Source organism: Falco punctatus (assembly GCF_963210335.1).
Source record: "Falco punctatus genome assembly, chromosome: 6".
In the NCBI taxonomy this organism is placed as follows: Eukaryota; Metazoa; Chordata; class Aves; order Falconiformes; family Falconidae; genus Falco; species Falco punctatus.
The window spans coordinates 49,780,348-49,802,197 of NC_137585.1; the positions used below are offsets into that span (position 1 = coordinate 49,780,348).

At 41.2% G+C, this 21,850-nt stretch overlaps 1 protein-coding gene across 5 annotated transcripts in view; it reads left to right on the plus strand.

Annotated features, from left to right (window-relative positions):
* Window positions 1-14,235: 14,235 nt before the first annotated feature.
* The window catches only part of CNTN1 (contactin 1), a 249,875-nt gene continuing 242,260 nt past the window's right edge, over window positions 14,236-21,850 (plus strand). For all 5 annotated transcript variants that reach the window (XM_080392102.1, XM_080392100.1, XM_080392105.1 and 2 more), the window contains exon 1: window positions 14,236-18,961. The gene's annotated coding sequence lies outside the window, so the exon portion shown is untranslated. The remainder of the gene's footprint in view (window positions 18,962-21,850) is intronic.

A 21,850-nucleotide genomic window follows, 5' to 3' on the forward strand; every position in this document is an offset into this window, starting at 1 on the left:
GCCCCTGTGCACACTCAGCTTGTCCTTGCAGGCAATCTGAAATCAGAGCTGCAGATTCTCCCCATCCTCATACAACCCAGACCATGCAGTGCGTATTAAGGGTTTAGGGCCCAGATTTTAAGAGGCACTGAAGTGCTTAGCAATGCACATAAACAGCTATTTATGCCCCAGGCCACATTGAAGATGACATGGAAAATTGGGACAGGAAGGTGGCAAACAGCACCTGGATAAGGGCCTTGTGGAATTAAAAAAAATCAGTCATCTCCTGAAAAAAGGACAGATACTTTAGAGAAAAAAAATCTCTGTTTTTAATGTGGGACAGACACTTTGAAAAAAAAAATCTTCTTAATGTAGCTATAATTTGTTTGAATGGTTATCAGATGTATTACTAATCTCTGATATTTATTGGGAGCATTTCTCACAAATAGTCATGCAAAACCACACAGTTTGTCTAATTGCTCCTTTAATAAGCAGGTGGTCACTGTTCATTTTGAATTTTAATCTTAACTGTGGCCATTTTTTTTTCATCTTTGAATTAGCATAATTCCCCGAGCCCAGTACTTGCAGTGTATGAACCCAAGCATCACACACTGTTTGACTGCCAGCCCAACCCACATTAGCCTGCTATTTCAATTGCATACTGACCAACATGTCCAAAAGGTTCAAGGGAAAGTCAGGAGAGTGGTCATGTCTGCTAGCGATGTAAACCTGTGTCCTCACAGTGGCGCTGTGATTTCATCACTGCATCTGACTAAAATACATCGAGTATGTGGAGTTGTGGAGAATCTACAGTGTGTTCTGGGAGATAAGGGAACGTTTCTTTATTACTAGGGAAGTGTCTGGATTTGCCTCATGATACGTGCGTGGATAATCCCTTTCTTATGGAATTTCTCACTTTCATTTTAAGTCACCAAAATCATTATCGAATGCCAGATGTGACAAAAAATGTAATCATCCTGATTTTGACTCTGTGTTTAATGTTGTGTTAGTTTTTTATCTAATATACATTTACAACTGATGCCAAACAATACAGGAGTTTTATACTGTCACGACAGAATGAGTACATATTGTGCCTCCAAAACTCATAACTGCAACAGGGGTCTGATGAATAAATACAAAATGTAAGCTCTGTAATAAAAGGTTGTCATCTCCTTTTAAGTCTCCTCATCTGACCCATTATATATGAATATCTTCTATGTCCCTACTGCAAAGGGAAAGGCTAGATTATATTAATTCGTTTATAGTACATCTTATTTAATTAATATTTAAAAGAAGTCCAAATCTCATTTGTATTTTCTGAGCACATTAGAGGTCATCAGTTGTATTTCCATATCTAAGACTTTGTGAAGTTTTGAACTAACTTCACACAGCTCCCCTACCAAAAAAGCAGGAAAGGCTGTTGGAGGATGGTCTCCTTTGTGGATAAAACCAACACAATTTGTCAGGTTTGAATTTGCACCAATGCTGATACATAAGCTAAAACAAGAGTTTGAGTAACATATCTGAAGGCAATTCATTACAACTCTAAGCACACCATAGAACCAATGAGTCCTTAATTTTACCATCAGACAGACTGCTTGTCAAATTCCTCCGCTATGTCTGGTACCAAATATAGAATATGTGCTCTGATTCCTACTGGAGAGCTCTCAGATGTGAGCATCGGGTATGTTTGTAATTAACTATAGCCTGTCTGTTCAAAACTATTTTTTTCAAAAATTAAAGCAATATGCCGTTCAGCAGCCCATCGCTACAGCTATAATTTGGTAACATTTGCAGGTACAAAGCAATGCAACAGTACGTGTGCCGTCCTCCAAAAATTTTGCTTGAAGGATGGTATATGGCAATTTTTTCTGAAACAAATAAGCAAAAGCACTTAAACAATTTACCTGCAAATATTGTTAGCTAAAATTTTGATTTCTAAATCACATTTCCTAGAGTGTTTTGGCTTAGCCATAGTACCCAGGATGCTCATGCATCCCTGTACAGAGGAAGGATAAATACATATTCATTAATTTTATCTTAAATGACAAATAAGCCAGAAAATCTGTTTTAAAAGTACATTATTAATGTTGGGAAGTCAAACAGTAAAATGCTACAAGGCAGTAAAATGAAATTTTTCTGCTCAAGCTTAATTTGCCCTTTTTATGTATGGATTATAACAATCTTTGACAATATGACCACAGATTATTTTCTCCACCAAGATGGTGTCTCAGTGAGCATACACTACGTAGCATGCAGCGTAGCATCACGGGGCTATTCTGGCGATGGGTTGGCACCATTTAATAGGGAATGACGCTCACAGGGCCTCAACCAGTTGTTTCCATGTGTTGCTTCCCCAGGCTCGGCACTCCCAATCTCTCCAGCAGCTCTAAGTGATAGTTCTCCAGTGTCTTCCTTTGCCCTGTCTGGTCCAGTACCCCGTTGCTCAGCACACCAAACCTAGTGGGTATTGAGTCAGGCTGCTTCTAGGACAATGCCAGGACCCAAAGTTAGGAGCACTTTTCTAAGGTTAGGCAAAAGAGGAAGTTTCAGGGAAAGTTTGACTTGCCACAGGTAATTCTGGGCCAACGTATGCACTCTGTATGTTGCCTATGCAACTCAAGCTTGTTTAGGAACAGGGAGAGTGTGACCGTGTTCGTATGTGGGGATGACACATGGGACTGGGGGCTCTGAGGTCAAAGTTGTACTATTATTAAACAGCCTCAGGACACCAACACTCACCTGTCTGTACTCTTAGATGATGGCACAGTTTTGCCCTGGCCCAACAAGCACGCCGACAATTCACTGGCACTATTTGGAAATTAGCACAGCCGGGGACCTTTCCCAGCAGGCAGTAGCAATGAGGCCCTCCTGCTGTACAAAGAAATATAATATAATGATGCCATGGGCAATGCCAGGCCAGCTGGTCTCTGTATCGGAGATCAGGCACATTTAATTTTTTGCCTGAATATACACTGAGAGTCTCAGTCATGCTTATTGCATCCTGATCCATTACACTTTAATCTGTAAAACAGCAGCAGTCTTTACTCACTTGGACAGTCAGTATGCCTGAGTTCGAGCCAAAATTACGGAAGTAATGGTACAAAAACTACCTTGCTGTCAAACCACAAGTCCTTGTCCAGAGGATGAAGTCCTAGGGTTTCCTAAAGAGAAACACCAGCATCTTCAGAATTCACTAAGGACTATATTCTGGGTATTTGAGCATGGAAAATGTCAAGCCATATGCCTGAAAAAAAACCCTAGTTTGGAAAAACTACATGCAAACTGAACAAAATTTCCTAATGCAAACTATAAGGTGAAATTGATAATAAAATCACTCCATTAGTGACACCTGTAAAAAGCTCCCTTTTTTACTGGTAAAGACCAGTAATGCTGCAAAGATTAGATCTACTTTTCTTAGTTCCAGCAGCGGAGCAGTAGAGAACTCATCAGCTTTAGCAATGTTTAACCTGTGGTGTGATCAGACTGTCTGTTCTCTCCAGCAGACTGCTGGCTAGTAATTTCTATTTGGGATACATTAAAGCCTTAAATAATTTTCAGCAGATTTACCTTCCTTTTGGTCAAGTAGGAAACATTGCATTCCTTCCCCAGTATCTCTCTTAAAGGTCAGCTCAAGAGTGGCCTTTGGAAAGCTGCAGGGATAGCATGTGGGCTGCCACATAAGGTGTGCACAGCTGCAGTTTAGCAGCTGTGAGCTGAAAATCAGTACAGAGCTCAAGAAAAGACTGCTGCCAGACAGCTAGCTTGTCGGATTTCTCCTGTATTTATTTATTTATTTATTTTATTACCTAATGGTGGCTTTTTCTGGTCTGGCTTTTTGATTTCTTTATATATGGTATTAAAAATCTAATCTGCTATGCAGTCAATTACTGGCAATTCCATCTTTGATCCTTTACTGATGTTAAGTTTGTACATGGAAGGAGCCTTTCTGGCATATAGCTGCAGCATTTTGCAGAGATTACTGGGTCTGATAGAGAGTATCACTTAACAGCATGATGGTGTCACCACTGACGTCTGAAACCTGTCCTCATGCATTTAAAAGCTCTTAATGCAGTTGGACTTCAGTGGACAGCTGATTTGCAGATTCGGCATGAAAACAGTAACTGAACGGAAAAATAACATGTGAACTCACATGTCACTCAGCGCTCTGATCTATGGCTGCTTTAAGTCCAGTTGCATGGTGTGTTAGAGTTCTCCACCACCAGTACTGCTGCTGAAGGCCAGACCAGGAGCAGCCTGGCCACAGCCACAAGTTATCTTCAGCATCTGTTTCCAAGGCAGTCCTTGCTTTCCCACACATGAACAATTTCCATGTTGCTCTAACCTAAGCCAGACACTGGGTGGTTAAGTAGTGCCTTTTGCACTCCCTTCTGATTTGCACTCGATCTATTCTCTGTTGTTTTATTTGTCTGGTTTGTGTTTCTCCTGTGTTATGGAATATCAAAAGGTATTTGGATTCTCTAGGCTGAAGCACCTGCTTCTTTTCAGAAGACAATTTAAATCATAGTAAGGAGATCCATCGTTATCCTCAGTGTTAACTCCAGAGGGCAATAACCATGTGGCATTCTGGAATATGCTTATTTACCCACTTGTGCATTTGGCTTTTCATATCTATATTGTTTGTTTATAATGCAATTTCAGTGACTGCAGTCTGGAACATACCAGTTATATGGAGGTCACTGGAAAATAAGTAAATATGCACATAAAATATTGATAAATCATTTTTTTATGGTATTTAAAATGCTAAGCAGGAAATTAAAAGCTCGATGCAACAAACTTCAGGATGTACATAGTTTCATTGACCTCATCAACGATGACAGGCCTTTGTGTGTGAGGGTCTTTTCAGTCTTTGTGTGTGACAGTGAAATGAAAGTGATTTAGAAATGAATAAATTTCTCTAGGAATGTCTGAATTTCAGTGCTTAGCAGTTTACTTTAGGAAAACTTAACAGTTTTATTTGTGATACATTTCAGTGAAGCCACACTCACTGTATTGCTGTTTAAAGTAAGCTGTTGATGTTTAGTGAATACAGGCATGTAAAGGTCAAGTTACAATACAATAGTGTTGCATACCATATTTACAAATACTCCAACGTGTGAAAAATGTTTGATATTTTTTACAAGGCATAGTAGTTTTATTTTTTTCCCTCCTTGAGCAAGATTGTGGGGTTTACCTTGGAACATCCATGAAAACTTGGGGATTCAAAATTTCATAGTCAAGAACAGGAGTTTTATAGCTGTTAGAAAAAGAGTGGAATTAACTAGTAACTCTTTCTCCACAGTCTTTTTCCATCTCAGCATGAGTCCCAAGAAGCTATCTAAAAACATGTCTATAATGAAGCTCTAGAGACTGCTGCCTAACCCCCTGTTGTTCAGAGGAAAGTTCTTCAGCCTGATTTTTCAGGGCTCCAACATATCTGAGTAATATACATTGAATTCTCAGAACTCTTATGATCCCTAGTTACTCCATCAGGGCACTTATTCTGTTTTATATGCAAACTATTTCCTGCAAAACTTGATGGATTCCTTTAGAAGGCTTAAAGAAATACAGTCTGATGCTGTGCACATTTCAGGGGTCTGTGGGGCAAATGTCTGGAGGATGGTCTTTGTCCACCCTGATTGGCTTCTGTAGTCTGGATCCTCAAGCAATCAAACTACAATTAATCCTGTACGCACTTCAGAAAATGTAGCCCCAGAACTAACAGTTTTTTTCTATTTTTCTCTTGTAAGTGACTGAGAATGACTCTAGCCATATAGAAAGCAATATTCAGAATGGAACTTGGCAATTAAATGCTTCTGCTAACTGGGTACACACTGTGGCCATTAGCACAAGACCTGACTGCCACAGGCAATCCCAGAACAGAATGCTATAATAAATACAAAGAGAGAGAAATATACGGGGGGCAAATGCTGAAGAGGTGACAAAAGGGAAGAAGGGCAAGGTGGAAGAGCCAGGGATTACGGAACCAGTCAGGATGCTTGGCCCTTCAAGGGTGGCACTGGTAAAAACCTGTGTATTTGGTAAGATTTCAATTTTATTTAACACAGTTGTTGGGTCCAGAGGACAAGAAAACAATCTGAACTTGTAGAGAAAGGCAGGGTTAAATGCTCAAATGCTGAGGCCAAAGAGTGCATTCTGCTGTTTTCTTAGTTATAAAATAGTCTTTTACTGAAAGGCAGCCATTTTCCAGCAAAAATCTTAGGGCTAGAAGTGAAGTGCTCCTCCCTTTTTTTAAATGATTGAAAATAAAATAATCTGATAACTCCAGACATAGCATGAATCTAAGCTTAAGACTTCATCTGAAGGGTCGAAGGGAATAAATACTATGGTTTTCAATATAGTTGGTCATTCTAACTCAAAATAAACACCAGTGCACTGCAATCATGTACACAGTGGTTTTAATCAATAGACTGCAGCTGAAAGATAGATATTGGCCCTGATTTTACATATTAATTATCTGGTTTTAACATAATTTGCATGCTCATACTCCTTTCTTATGGGGTCAGCCATTTGACCTTTATTTATAATCTACCTCCTAGCTTTATCTGCTGATAACAGCTGTAGGAGTTAATTGAGAGGTGGAGCAACCTCATCTCTATTACTTTCTCTTTTAAACAGCTGCCAGTGGGCACTGTTGTGTATCTAATATTGTTATGTGGATACTGTTAGACTCTGAAATCAACACACCAGACAGAATTTATATTAGAAAATGAGGATATTTGCCATGCAGATTTCCCCATCTGAGCTATTCACCTAGTTTGCATCTAGTCAATGGAGAAAAATAAGCACTTCTGTTCATCTCACCCTAATATAAACATCTAAAATAAGTCAAATGAATTGCATCCTAAAATTGCCTTGTTTTCTCTGTTCACCATGAATGGAGATTAAGATGAGTGGCGCAGTTGTAGACATTTACACTGCAGACACAGGAAGGTAGGTGAGATGAATCTGGCCACTGCCTTGGCATTTTCAGCAGTTCTCTCTGTTTCGTAATTGACAGGTTATGCCACAGCTGAGCAGGTCCCAAGCAGGGCAGTAAATGAAGTAACCACTGCCTGTGTCGCACTACCTTCTTACTAAAAGCAGCAGGTGTTCCCATCATCATTCAGTTAATGCAGAGTAATACAGACAAAATCATCTTTTACAGCTTCAGTCTACAATATTGCTATGGTCTGGATAACTAAAAAAGGTACTAAGGATACTCAGTTTTGCTATTGCTTGAGGCTTTTGCTACAGGAAAACAGTCTAGCTGAGATTTAGACATCAATAAGATGATCAATCACAGGGCTGAAGAAGCTTTAAAGAGATCACCTAGTACAGGCAAACTCCTGAGGCAAGATCATCTTTAGTGAGATTATTCTTACTTTTACAAAGCTTCCGACTTGGAGACTTCAAACCACTAGTACTGAAGCTGATGCTTCCTTGTTATAAATTATAGCCATTACTTCTTGTCTTGTCGACTATGGGCTTGAACAACAGGTGAACCTCCTTCTCTTCCACCTTTTACTTAATAGACTGCTGTCACCTCACCACCTAGTCCCCTGTTCTCTAGGCTAAACAATCTCACTTTGTTCGATTTTTCCATATAGCACAGTGACTCTTCTCAGCATATCTCAATCCTGTCCAACTGCTCCACACTCATTTGCTGTCGCATACAAAACCAGACATGGTACTATAATAAGGCCTTGCCAGACCTGAGTAAGATAGAAGGACTGGCCCACACATCCTGCAGCTTCATGTTACTCTTTATAAGTCCCAGTCTGATGTTTGATTTTCTTGCAGCAATATGATGCTTCTTGCCTGTGCTCAGGAATCGCCTCAGATAATCCACAGATCCTTTCCTACTGTGCACTACATTTTTCAGATTGAATCTCGACTTGTCAAGATTTCACTTTGAACTTAAAACCTGTCTTCTAGCAAGCTAGCTCGCTTCCATCTACACCATCTTTGAATTTAGTAAGCCATGTAGCCTCTTCTATCATTCCTTTCAACAATGCAAATATTAAACAATACCATGCCAGGACAGGCCCTTGACAAACATCTCTTAGAGCACATATCCATTTTAACTCTGAATCAGTGCTAATTACCTCGAATATGCTTTTCCAATTGGTTTTGTAGCTAGGCAATAGCTTTTTTATCTAAATCATCTCCCCCAATTTGCTCAGTATGTTATGAGAAACCTTAAAAAATTCCTAGTATTTGACATCTACTGCCTTTTATCTGTCCACAGGATCAGTTAGGCTGCTGTATGAGGAGATTAGACTGGCCTGATACAATTTGGTCTCGACGTATCTGCAGAGAAGCAGACAGGTAGGTTAACAAAAGGAGTTCAGTGCCACCTAACTGTCATTTCAGATATCTAAGATCCATATCCTCCAAACTTATAGCTTCTAATAATCTAAATTCCCTGGCTTTTATGTTTCTTCTAGGAAGTGTGTATTTTCCCAAATGCAGTTCGCACCCCAGTAACATTTAGCTCTTAAATCCCAGCAGCATTAAGAGCTGCTAACTGAAGCTATGCAGAAAATAAATGAGGATTTAATTGGAGAGATATGAAGAAGAAAAATGTCATTCATCCAGGACAGAGATCTTCAAGTTCTGGTTGCTGTTCAGAATGGTTTCTGTATTTTCCATTAGAATGTCACTGAATAAAAAAAAAGATGGATATTAGGCTGAACTTAAATTTCTCTTTCTAAACTACCCTTTTAACAGAGGAATTGTGTGTACTACAGTCTAATGATGCAGCCTGTTGTGATTAGTCACTAAAATGTTAGGAACTACAGAGGCATTAATTTTAAGCTATAATTGTTGGGGTTTTCTCTCCCTGAGGTATAGCATCTGCTAAACACAAAAAGCTCCAAACAACCAAGAAACAAATACTAACCTCACTGGAGCTGTAATTTCTGACTTCACTTATTTTTATAACCTTGTTGACATTAAATGAAACATTATGTGGATAATCTGCATTTCTCTTTGATTTTTTACTTCTGTTGTGTTCATTGGCTTTTGTCTGTCACTGTTAACTGTTAATTAAGAAGAAATGCACACAAGCACCAATGTTTAAGTGCAAAATCAGGTAGTGGTGGAGCAAATCTCAGACACTAATTCATCATGGTTTATGTACCAAGCAGACCGGACCATCTAAAACTAGGCTGTTTCCCTGTGGTTTACGCCATGAAAAATCTCAGTTTTTAATTATACTGCACTAATCCTTCAGTGCTGGAGACATATTTTTTCTTGTGCATAAGTTTAAGAGGGTATCCTAGGAGCAGTTCGTGTTGAATTTGGGACTTCTACAGGGATACTGTCTCATGCAGATTTTATGACCTTTGATAGAATGCTGCTTTTCCTTAAATCAAGCCATTTACAAGGTAATTCTACTCTGCCCTGACTTCACTAAATGTCCAAGAATTTAGCTCTGGCACTTCAGTACTTCAAATCTGGCCAACAGATTCAGAGCTCTTCAATGGTCACACAGACAATGTGATGAAAACATGTACAGTGCAAATATAAAAGTATCAGTTCTACCAAAAAGGATTAAAAAGTTGAGAGGCAGATATATAAGGCTGATACTACCATTCCTAGAGCCCCTGGAAAGATTTACCTTGAGGAAAGAAATTCTGCCAGTCTAAAATGATAAACACTGAGTTTTATTCTGAATCCTATAGCGTAGAGGTAAGAAACCACCACACTGATACTCTGATGTCCCTATAATCCATGTTGTCTAACTTTATGAGATCATTAATCCATATTAATGATCTTCTGTTCAGAGGCTGAGACCCGGATAGTTTTTACATTTAGCAGATACGATGTCAGCAGAAAGACTTCTAGAAAGAACATGAGACTGTAAGAGATCCTATGGATCAGCTCCACTCCTTCTGAATGGCAAAAAACTAGGCAGTTTATGTCTACTTTGAAATGGTCCATACAGCATCCAGTCATGCCACTATATGCAACAAACTACAAAACACTTCCTAATATATACGTTCAGTGAACAATGAAAAGAGTCAAGCATCATGTACTCTGCAAAAGAAAGGGGAAGATCAAGAACATGACCAATGCTTAGGTACCTGAAATAGTGCATGTGGTTGTGTACAGAAATGTGTTATTTTTCTGCTTGCTTCTGAAATTAATTGTGCAACTTCTATAGCTTAGAGTTGCTTGTCATGGCATATTCCACTCAGAAAAGAGAGTGTATTTCAGAGAAGGATTAAGTAATGCAATTTGTAGAAATATTACAGTATCTGTAATGAATGCATTATAATAGCTAAAAAGAAATTAAAATCCTCAGTTCAGCAAATACTTATGGATGTATTTAACCTACATAAAATCTTTGTTCCTTTTGAAAAATAAGGAATGTCTTTTATGTTTCCTAATATTATACATACACATATGTGTACATATGCATATATTTATTTTAAAATGTCACTGTGTTAAGAAAAACTTCTTAAATTTATCTATATTGAATGGACTATATCAATCACATCTTGGAATTATATGGAAAAGTCTCATGTCCTGAATGTGTAGAGACTGCAAAATTGTATTCATTATATTTTAAAAGTTGGAATATTCTGCATAAAACCACATACAGGACAATATCCTGATCACAGAATTACAGAACCAATGAGGCTGGAAAGGGTTTCTGGAAACCACCTAATCCAACTGCCCTGTTCAAACAGAGTCAGCTAGGGAAGGTTGCTGAGGAAGGTTGCCCTGGCAATTTTTAAGTATCTCCAAGGACGGAGCCCCCACAGCTTCTCTGAACAACCTGTCCCTGTGTTTAACCACCCCCATAGTAAAAAAGGTTTTATAATGCTTAAATGAAATTATTTATATTTTCATGTGTACTCGTTGCTTCTCATCCTATCACTGGGCATCACTGAGAAGAGCCTGGCTCTGTCTTCCTTACTCAGCCCCCATTAGGTATTTACATATATTTATAAGACTCACCTGAGCTTTCTTTTCTTCAGGTTTTGGAGCTAGAGAGAGCGAGCCCTCTCTTAGGTCAGGTGCTGTGATCTCTTTATTACCTTTGTGGTCCTTCACTAGACTTGCTCCAGTATGTTCATGTCTTTCTTGTACTGGAGAGCCCCACACTGGGCCCAGCACTCCAGATGTATCTCACCAAACCTGATGAGAGGCAAAGGATTGCCTCCTGCAACCTGCTGGCAACACTCTTGCCAGTGCAGCTGGATGCTGTTGGCCCTCTTTGCTGCATGGATGCGCTGCTGGCTGCTGACAGTTGTGTCAGGCTTCCTGATGGAAACCCAGACAGCTCCATCTTCTACTGCTGGAAATGGGAAAATATTTTAACACATTTCCTAACATTAAAAAATGTGAAACTTGAAAATTATTTTAAACAATTATGACTGTAGTTTTGCAAAGAACTTTATGAATATCAATTAAACTGTCACATAATCAAAGGTTTAATATTTTTTTTCAGAATCTTTCTCATCAGTAATCTCTTCTAATCCACAGCTAACATTCATAAAACTAATTCAGCAAAATTAATTGCAAAATGTATTACAAATATTACTTTAGAATACATAAAGCTTTTAAAATATGCATTTTGTTACATCTCCCTTTATTTCTTTACTGTTGTGTCACTTTAAAAGAAAAATATCTTGCTTGAAAAAGCATGAGTGAAAAAAGCATAATCTTTTGAAGTGGAAGTTTCTGGTCTTTGTAGTTTAAAGTTTAGCTTTTTATTAATTGATCTTGACTGCTGAGCAACCAATTTGTGTCAGTCCCATGAGAATTCTTTAGGTTTATCCATACATTGCTGAGAAGATTAAAGACTTTTTTGAGCTGTAAAAGAAAAGATTGTATTGGATGAAAATTAGGACATAGTCCTTTTCATTATTTTCTTCCTGATGAAAACCGTTCTAAATTCATTTGTACATAGGAGCATGCACACATGCATCTATCTGTATCTATGTCTATATAGCTATATCTCTATCTACCTATATGCACACACAGTCAAGACAAGGTGAACAGGTTTCAGATATGGTGGTTTTCAGGGGCTTAGCCTTGTCATTAGCACTAGTAGGTATGTGACAAATTTCCATATCACTTATGTTGCAGCTGTAGGACTTAAGCATGCTTTGGAGCATGTACATTGCTCACAGAAAAGCTTCCCAAGGCATTCACACAATGTACAATCTTATCATGACAGAAGGAAAGAAAAACTGTACTAGATGTAGTAGTACAGTTGATGAACCTGATAAGGCTGGGGTTATGCCACCTGAGACAGGATATTAAGAAAACACAAATACAGAGAGAACGTGGTACTGAAGCAGGGTTGTTCTGTTCATGAAATAAGAATTAAAACTAATTGATGATGATGGTAGTCTTCGGGGGTGTATTTTTGTATTTTGATGCTGTTGCAAATTCCTTACCATTAGTATCTCATTTTGATACACCTTATCTCCCATAGATGATCATCAGGCAAATGTATTAGGGTTGTGCTGGCAAGCAGTAAAGTTGGCCTCACCAGTGACCAAGCTGATATTGTGGTTGTTTTGTTTAAGAAGTTTGCATGGTGAGATCTTCTCACAGCAGCTTTGAAAGCACTGCAGCACCCAGCCTCGACACAGACATGTCAACATTCCCTAGCTGAAGACAACAGCAGTAACAAGGAAACCACCCATTGCTGACCTTGATGGCCATTAACAGCACAGATAACAGTAGCCATACAATTTTTAGCCCTGATCTCATTCTCCCATTTCCTCCCACAATCAGACAGGGTCTGTATCTGTTTCTGTACCTTGTCCTGTCAGGCTGATTCTAGGTAAGATTTAGGAAACAGCAAAGGTTAAATCCCACCTTGCTAATAGGTGACTAGCCGGCTAGTGAGTGTAAAAATAAATGCGCTAAAAGAGCAAGGTGTCTGTCACACCTTAGTGGAAAGTATTCAATAGCTAATGCTAAGTACCTAATATCCAAATATCTACTGTGACTGAAGGGCTTTCATCAGAAATGCTCCTTCTAAAAGAGCTTCTGAAAATATCATCAAAATATTATTCAATACTCTGCAGAAATCTGGATCATATTGTAGCTTCTACAGGTATGCTGAACCCTACTGCACAGCAATTCTCCTTTGAAGTAAATGAATACTTTCTTTTTGTACCTGATTAGTATTTTATTTGAAAAGCAAACAGAAAGTGACACACAAATATGCATTGTATATTTCCCTCCAAAAATGATCCTGAAAGAACAGGAAAATCCAAAGGCCAAAGATTATGTGTGCATTATTACTGAGGTTTGAATGAAGTTATTTTCTTTGAAATCTGTGCATTTTCTTCTGAAAGCCTTACACTGGATCAGTTCAAATAGCAGGAAATGCTTAGAACAAGTTAGCAAGATAGGAGAACTAAGTTCTAAAATGTTTCAGACTATGTCTTACCATGCAAGCCACTTCAGTCTGTTTTTTTTTTATTCTCCATTCAACCAGCTTATAAAGTGCTGATTTGGCCTCAGGCCTGATTTGGGGGAATCTTTCCTGTCTTCATGCTTTCCTGTAAAGAATATGAAAAGTGTTCAGCATTCATGAAAAAAAACCAGGCTATTAATATTTTGAGTGGGACACCTAGTTGCTGAGATATTTGCCATTTAGTTAGGAATCTGCACATGTCATTTTGCATCTCATTTGCATATACTGAAAGGAAAAGGCTAATCTTTTCCTATGTCTTTTTTTGGAAGACAAATTTCAAAGACAGGAACCTTGGAGAACACTCATGAACTGCACTCACTGGTACAATGAATAAAGAACATGAGGGTTTTTTTAGCACCTTTTAGCCATAAATTATACCTGAACTGATTGATTGGTAAGAATAGAAATAAATACTGCAGAGATGCTTTATCATATATATTCACCTTTTATACTGAATGAGACAGGGATTCATAGAAAAAAGCACTAGGCTCATGGTAAAGGATCACATAATGCCTGAGAGTAGGGTGACAAAACTAAGATAACAATAATTCTTAAAGACTTGCAACTGCAGTAAGTACTAGTATCCTTTTTGCATAGTGTATGCAGATTTGCATATACATACTTAAGGAAAACCAAAACATCTTACCAATGTGTAGAACTGTCAGTAAACTATGGAATTTTGTGTTCACAACTTAATCATTTCCCACCTGGGCCAAATGAGTAACTGGGGGCATCAACAGGTATTATCATGTGTGAAAAATACCTAATAGAGTATTATTACTCTATAATACTATAGAAATGTGCTTTCTAAAAGTATTTAGTATTTTGGTTTTCTCCTTTGTTTTGCTATGGGAAGGCTGTGGCTACGTGAGTTTAAGAAGCTGTATGCATCTTGCTATATGCATCCACAGAATATAGGTTGGATTGGTGAAAGACTATTTTTGACTCAGGAGAGAATCTGGGAAACTTCTGCTCCTCTGAAGTGACACTTGAGTCACCTGTCTTGTGGTACAAACCTGATTTCCTGGTAGTAGCTTATAGACAGAACAAATTCACAGGAAAGTTAAACATTTTAATTTGTGGGACTAGATTCACAGGAAAGTTGAGATCTACTTACTGAGAGGAACAGCTGATTTTATATTCACCCAACCCGTGATCTGATGTGACTCTTTAAACAAACCCTAGTGTAACTTAGGATGACCTAATGTCCAAAGTTGTAAGCTCTGGACTTGTAGATAGAGCTCACAGTACAAGTCAGCGATCAACAGAGTGTAAACATACTCTCATGTCATCCTCTTAATTTCTCTTCTGCTTTGGTTCTTTGTCAGATATAAATATTTTTGTTTGTACAGAAAAATCTGTCTTAAGCTCCAAGCTACCTTTTTTGCCAGATCTCAAGTCCCTGCTCCCTCCTGTGAAGGGATATACAGACAGCATTCCCATTAAAAGAATGGTTAGAAAAGTTTCTCATTAAAAGTACTTAATTTTGTCCTTTGGCACCCTCTAAAATGTATGAATCATTTTCCAGAAACATTTGAGTCATGAAAGAGATCAAGCATAGAGAATCATAGCCTCAGTGATCAAACTAAAAGCTACTGAAAATAACTTCTAAGATGCAGAAGCTAATTTCAAACTTATGTCTTGCTGTATGCTCTATTTTAAGCTTTATAATTAAAATTACCTTTCTGATGTGTGTCATTCACTTTGGAGAGGTTGGAATTCAACAAGACTAGTGTTCAGCTCAGTGGTCTCTGATTCTAAAACTTTTATTTTAATTTGAATTTTTTTAATATTGTGGGAAATATTTTGCATCATTTGGGAGCAATGAAAAGGAACTTACATAAGTCAACTTTATGGATGATAGGTTTGGATATAGTCAAGAGTTCAAATTATCTCTGCAAATATACCTCTGGAATTCAAACAAGCATGGATTTTTAAATGGATTGTTAGCATTGTTAGCCTTCTTACAGCAGCATAAGCTGCAGCAAGATTTTTCAAAGAGTATTTTTAAGCTATTTTAATGCATTACACTCAGCCAGGTAAGACTCCACAGCAGCAGAGTTGAAGGGCAAATGAAATGTTTCTTTTTTGTAAAATCTACAGTTGGAACACTATTTTCATTCTTTGCTTTTAGTAGTATGCCAAGGCAGCACTAGAGTATGGAGTAACATATGGTCATTCCTGTATGTTTACAAGAAAAGCCATTTTTAAAATAAACTGCCATTAGCAAAACAATAGGGGCTTCTAATCTTAATAATCCTCTAAAAGATTGCTGAGACTGGGTAGGGATATATAAAGCTCATGTTGACCTGTGTCTCCATTTTATTGTAATAACAGAGAGCTGTTGTCCCTGCTCCACATCCCATCCACCCACCCCCACCCCCGCCCTGCTTTCCTCCCATGGTGGATGCTATGAGTGTTTGCTGTAGGAAATACGAAGTGAGGTCAGTGGTTGCTGTTCCTCCACAAGCGCTGCAGGCTGCAGCTATGCCTCCTTTATCCTTACAGTCAGATCCTAAATGAGCTGTGCCCCTTTTCAGGGTGCAAATTCCTCACAGGAATCAAGTACCCAAGGACATAGGTATGAACTACAGACATTAACTGATCACAGGAAGAGAGTGTTATGGAATAACGGGCAGCTGATGATTAAAAATGCACAGGGTGCTGAATACACTCTGTTGCGGCTTTTTGCACGTATTCTATTCCTGTTTTGCTTTGCTGACTCCCTGGCTCTGGTGAAGGATGTTTAAATCAAGCACAGGGAGAGACAGGGATGTTCTGTGCAGTGCAGAGACACCCACTGGTATATTTAAGCAAAAAATTACCCTGCCTCAAAATGTGCATGACAGCCATCTTAACTTCTGGCAATGAACTTGGAAACTGAAATTACTGAACATCAGGGAATAACATCCTTCAGAGAGTATCCTAAACATTAAATACACTGTGGCAGTATATAGCTGCCTGTGCTGTACTTCTGAGGGGATACACAGAGCAGCCTAGCACGCCCTTCAGCAAATCATCCTAAAGTTGACTTCTGTGTTTTAGTGCTTCCAGCTGCAAAATGCAGCCTGGGGCAGTTTTGGACCTGAATGCCATTCAGAGGAGTTCTAAGACTGCTCTAAACACTGCCAGGGCTGAAACGGTTTTATGGTCCTCACTGTAAGATAGCAATTAAGGTGTCTAAAAACTGCAGTTCAGGTGAAGTCTGTGCCAGCATTTCAAAGATCACTAATATTTTAAATACCTTCTGTTACATTGCTATATACAGTTTGCCAACATGTATAATATAACATGTTTACCTAATATGCTCTGCTATTCAGTCTTTATGTCCTATTTTTTCTGCACCTTTGGTACCACCCAGTTTTCCCCTGGCATGCAATCTCCATCCCTGTTGCTTTGAGAGCACACCCACGGTGACAGCTCTCATCCTCTTCTGTGTGTTTGTGTACACATACAATGCTCAGTATTGGATTAAGACACAGGAATTAAAGTTCCAAGCCTAAATCTCCAACTCTGGAATGATTAAATGAGAATCTACTAGGGTTTTTTTATGAACTATCTTTTTTATCCTCAAACAACAAGCTTCTGACCCATCTGGTTGAGAGAGTGTGATCTCACTGTAATTGACACAATAGTATTTGCTGCAGTCTGCAGACGGTAAAGCCATAAGGTCAGTGGTGTCTTGTGTTTTAGAGGAGTGAGTTCAAATCCTTTCAGACATGAGAGAACCATCCAAGATGATGGCTACTGGTGAAGCTGTGCTGACTTGCTTCCTTCTGCCCCTCCTTACCCCAAGCTGCTGAAAAAAAATGTACTTCAGATGCCTCTCTACTGTAGTGACCTGATTTCTCATAAGGGGAAATGTATGCGCTTTGGTGTTACTCCCAACATACAGGATTGATCATGGAGCAACAAGGGGCCTCAGGCTGTCAGGCTGAGGGCCTTGAACTAGCGGAAGTTTTCCTCTCTCTAGTCCTTATGGCCATGCATGTTGCATAACCTTGTCAAGTGTTACTTGTGCTCTGCCAGCTAGTGACTGTGTGTGATCTGTCACTCGCTGCAAATATAAACTGTCATAGTTGCAGCCCCTGCTCACCCCAAAAGCTGTGCTTCATACACAGTGGAAACTCATGTTGCATAGTTTTGCAGGTTCCATGTTCCATCTCTCATGAGTTCTTCCTGCAGCAGTGATCACTAATTTGGCAGCTCATGGCTCCTCAGTGGATCATTTCTCCAATATGGCCCTGTTTGCTTTCCCCCAAGCAGGTAAGCAGTCAGCCCCATACTTATTTTGGGACAGGGCACCTTCCTGTCTGTGCATTCATGCAGCCCTTCTGTCTTTTTTCCCCTCTGCTAGTTTTTATTTCTGCAGCAGTTTATAAAGTGGAAAATGCCACAGGGCCTGGGCTGAAGGGAGAGGTAGAGGCTTCAAAAATAAATATCTAGCCTTTGTGGTAATGAAGAAGAATTAAGAAACATGTGCCTGCATAGAAGATGCAAAGTCCAGAAAATAAATCAAGCCTTAAGAAAAATCCCATAATTTCAAAATTATTTTCCTAATTTGGGAGGAGGGTATTAATGGGAAGTTTGAACCTGGCATTATTGAGCACACCTCTCGAGGATCCCGAGCATTACACCTCTTGCCCAGGTGCACCCTTAAGGTCCTTCTCGCCTCCCGCCTTTTTCTGTCAGTGGATGCGGGCGCAGCAGAGGGACCCGGCCCGGGTATGGGCAGTGGGTTTGTCTGGGCTTCACCCTCCCTTTGGGCATGTGCAGAGCGCACGCGTGTGCCAGGGAGAGAGAGAGTGAGATAGTGTCTTACAGAGAGAGAGCGGGGGAGGGGGGGAAAGGGAGAGGGGAAAAGGGAGAGCGGGGGAGCCGGCGCTGCACATGCTCACTGTGCAGCGCGGAGTGCTGTTCCACCTGCAGTCATGTGGCACGGCGAGCGGGACGGGCGTGGATGGAGGGATGCTGAGCACCCTCCGCGTCCCCTCGCCCCTCCCGCCCTGACGGGGCCGCCCCCCCGCGAGACCTGCACCCACCGCAGCCAGCGCTGCCGGCTGATCCGCCCCTTCGCGCCTCACCTCGCCAGGCTCACCGGCCCTGCGCGGCTCTCCTCGCTCCTTCACCGCGCTCCCCCTCACCTCACGCTCCCCGCGGCTCTGCTCACTCCCCCCGCACTCTCTGCCCTCACCTGTTCCCCCTTCTCGCCCCTCCTCACCCCACCTTGCCCCTCCCTTCCCCGCTGTGCTGCGCTGTCCTCTCCCCTCACCGCTCCCCTCATCGCCGCGCTCGCGCCCGCTCGCGCGCGCACGAGTGACATCACCCCTGTCCAATCAGCCGCCGCCGCTCCCCGCACCCCGCTCGGCCCCGGCGGACCCGCGCGCGGCGTCGGGGCGGGGGGGGGGACGCGCGGGCGGCTGTCAGGCGGGCGCGCGGGCGGCGTGCCGTGCCGTGCCGTGCCAGGTGTGCGCAGCTGAGGCGGGACGCCGCGGGGTGACAGCCCGGCTGTGCGGCAGCACTGCGCAGGTAGGGCACTGCTCGCTTCGTAGCGGGTGCGGCGGTGCGCCCCGCGCCCCCTTTGCCCAGCAGGGTCCCGGTTCGGAGCCGCGAGTGAGAGCCGCCGCCGCGGCCCTGCCTCCGGTGAGGGGAGGGGGCGGCCCCCGGCAGCGGGTGGTCCCTGCGAGGGGGCGCCGCCGCGGGTGGGTTTGCGCCGGCGGGGAGTCAACTTTCCTGCTGCTGCCGTCGGGGAGCTGGGGCAGGTGGCGGCTCCGAGCTCCCCCGCGGCCGGTACCGGAGCCCGGGCCTGGGCGGTGGGGCCCGCTCCTGTGAGGCGGCCGGGGGCGGCGGCCGTTACGCGCGTGGGAAGGGGGGGTTGGGGTGGGTGAGTGAGTGAGTGGAGGAGCCTTCCCCTCCCAGGGCGACCGGGCGCCGGGGACGAGATTAGCCGGACCCTCCGGCGGAAAGTGGGACGCCTGGCTGGGTAATCCTCTCGCGAACGCCGTCCCCGGCTGCCGCAGGGAAGCCTGCAGCTCGGGGTCGTCTGGCTCGCCCGGGCGCGCGTGCGGGGTTTGGCAGCGTGCGGAAAAATGTGCCCGTACGGTGCGTGCTCTTACCGCGCGTCCCTTCAGCGCTGTGCTGCTGCTGTGCTGCTGCGCGGGCTGTCACAGCGGGCTGCACGCCCGGACACGGCCTCGCTCCGTCTCATTTACTTGTTGGTATTTCGGGGGTATTTAATGGTGATCAGCTAAAAAGGGATTTTTTCTTCGTTGCACCTTCTTGCAGTAAAATTAATAGTGTTTCACTTTGTTTCCCCCCTGTAAAATGCTGATTATGTGTCAGTTTTCCGTAAATGGCAGTAATTCGGGCTGACTGTACTAACACCTGCTGGTGAGAGCAGAAATACCGCTTGCAGACACTGCCGTTGCTGAGCTCTGCTAAAAGTCACCTGAAGGGGCTGAGCGTGTCCGTGATGCTGTGCCTGAGCGCAGACTGAGTAAGGGGTTCTTTAGGAATTCCATCTGCTCTATGAAGCGCTGTTTAATTCTGCATATAAAACCTACCGGAGATTATCTATGCAGTTAATGAACTATGCTCCATTTGGTAATGAAAATAAACTATGACCTGCGAGCTACAAATGTTTTCAATGGTTATTGTATTAAAACACATTAAAATACTTCAAGGATTCTTCAACATTTTAAAAATAAACCATTGCGTAAATACTAGTGCGTACAGCTTAGGCGAAAAATTGCCTAAAAATGCAGCCACCTGTGCAGAGGTGCCTGTATCAAACAAGGTATTAACAAATATACTTTACTTAGCATCGGTCTTTTGTATAGATTTACTTGTAAACCAGCAAAAATAATAAACACAGGACTTGAAATTGCATAAGAGCAGGGGAAAGCTTTATGTAATAACCTGGAGTTAATGAAATTCCCAGTTTTTCTCCTCTACCGTTAGTAACATTTCAATGTCTTTTTTTGCAGTGCAAGTATTGTACAAATCCCTATGAAAGGATCATTTTTGGCCCATGTTGTGTAGATAATAATAATCGACCAAAATGTCTTTAATAAGAACTTTCTTTAATGTTGTAGGAGCCTGTTGGTAGTATGGAGTGTTTGTTTACATTTAAATGTGTATTATCAGTATCAATTGCTTAGTTTTTGTGTTTAGTGATAATTGACATTACATTCAAAATAATACCTTATCCATCCCAAATTTGCGAAAGTACAAATAAGAAGTTAAGCAAAACACTTTTGTCCTTGTCTGTGTTTGTATTACCTATAGTGCTGTTCTAAACCAACAGAAGATTCCCGATTTTACTTCTGACAGACACCAAAAAGTAATGCAACTTTAACACAGCTGCATGATAATGCAAGAGCTTACTTGATTTCATAGAATTTTTAATCAAGTATTTTAAACACTTGTAGAAGGTTATGGAACAAAGAGGTTATAAGTGCCTTTTTGAGCATGTCTTTCCGATACAGTCTTAACTACTTGGTCACATACTGTCATTTTTTCTGTAGGAACCCTGTCTCATTCAGTGCACAGGATGGATGGAGCTCACTTAGCGCAGTTTGGTATTTTTCATTGATCCCTATGTGAGCCCATGATTTATTTATTCAGTGTTACTCAGTTCTGCTTTGAAGACAGAACTGATAACATCTGTGTGGGCTTTGCTGAAGTGCTTATCGTTACATGATCAGAATGCCTTACAAATAATTATTAGTTTATCAAGCACTGCTTAAGATGTGACAAGACTTCTACAGATGATGAACAGAGGCATAAAGGGGGTTAGGTGAAAAATATTCACTCATTTTTTGTGTCCAATTTGTAATTTCTACACTTATTGTAAATATGTTTGCTCAAGTTATAGCTACCATTGCTTTTAGTAACAGTCCTGAGTGCTCCACGCATCTGTGAATCTTACCTGCAGAGTTGATGAGAAAAAGGGGAATTCACAGTTAATTACGAACTATGGGAATTTTGGGTTAAATGGTGTGCGGGACAGGAAGAGGAATAGCTAAAACTACAAAAGAGAGGACTTTAACTGTTAAAGCCTTTGTGGCATGTTACAGAGCCCCTGTTGCTTTTCCTTGCTGCAAGCCCTGCCTCATTCACTATGCATATTCCTATTCTTCAGTAGGTAAGACAAGAGTCCTACCTGCATTAAGTTCTGTTTCATCTTCTGTGCATGTTCATCCTGTGGAGTGAATGAGGCAAGGTAACTTTGAAGAAGCAGTACATGACATGTTTGTTTATTATTGTATAAATATGTACACCCTCAGGGGAAGTGAATTATGGTTGCACAGACAACACTGTCATTTTATAACTTTTAAGTCATTGATTTAGTAGCCTTAATAATATCCTTTCATGTTGTTTGTGAAGTAAAGTATGCATACATGTCCCATATACTTT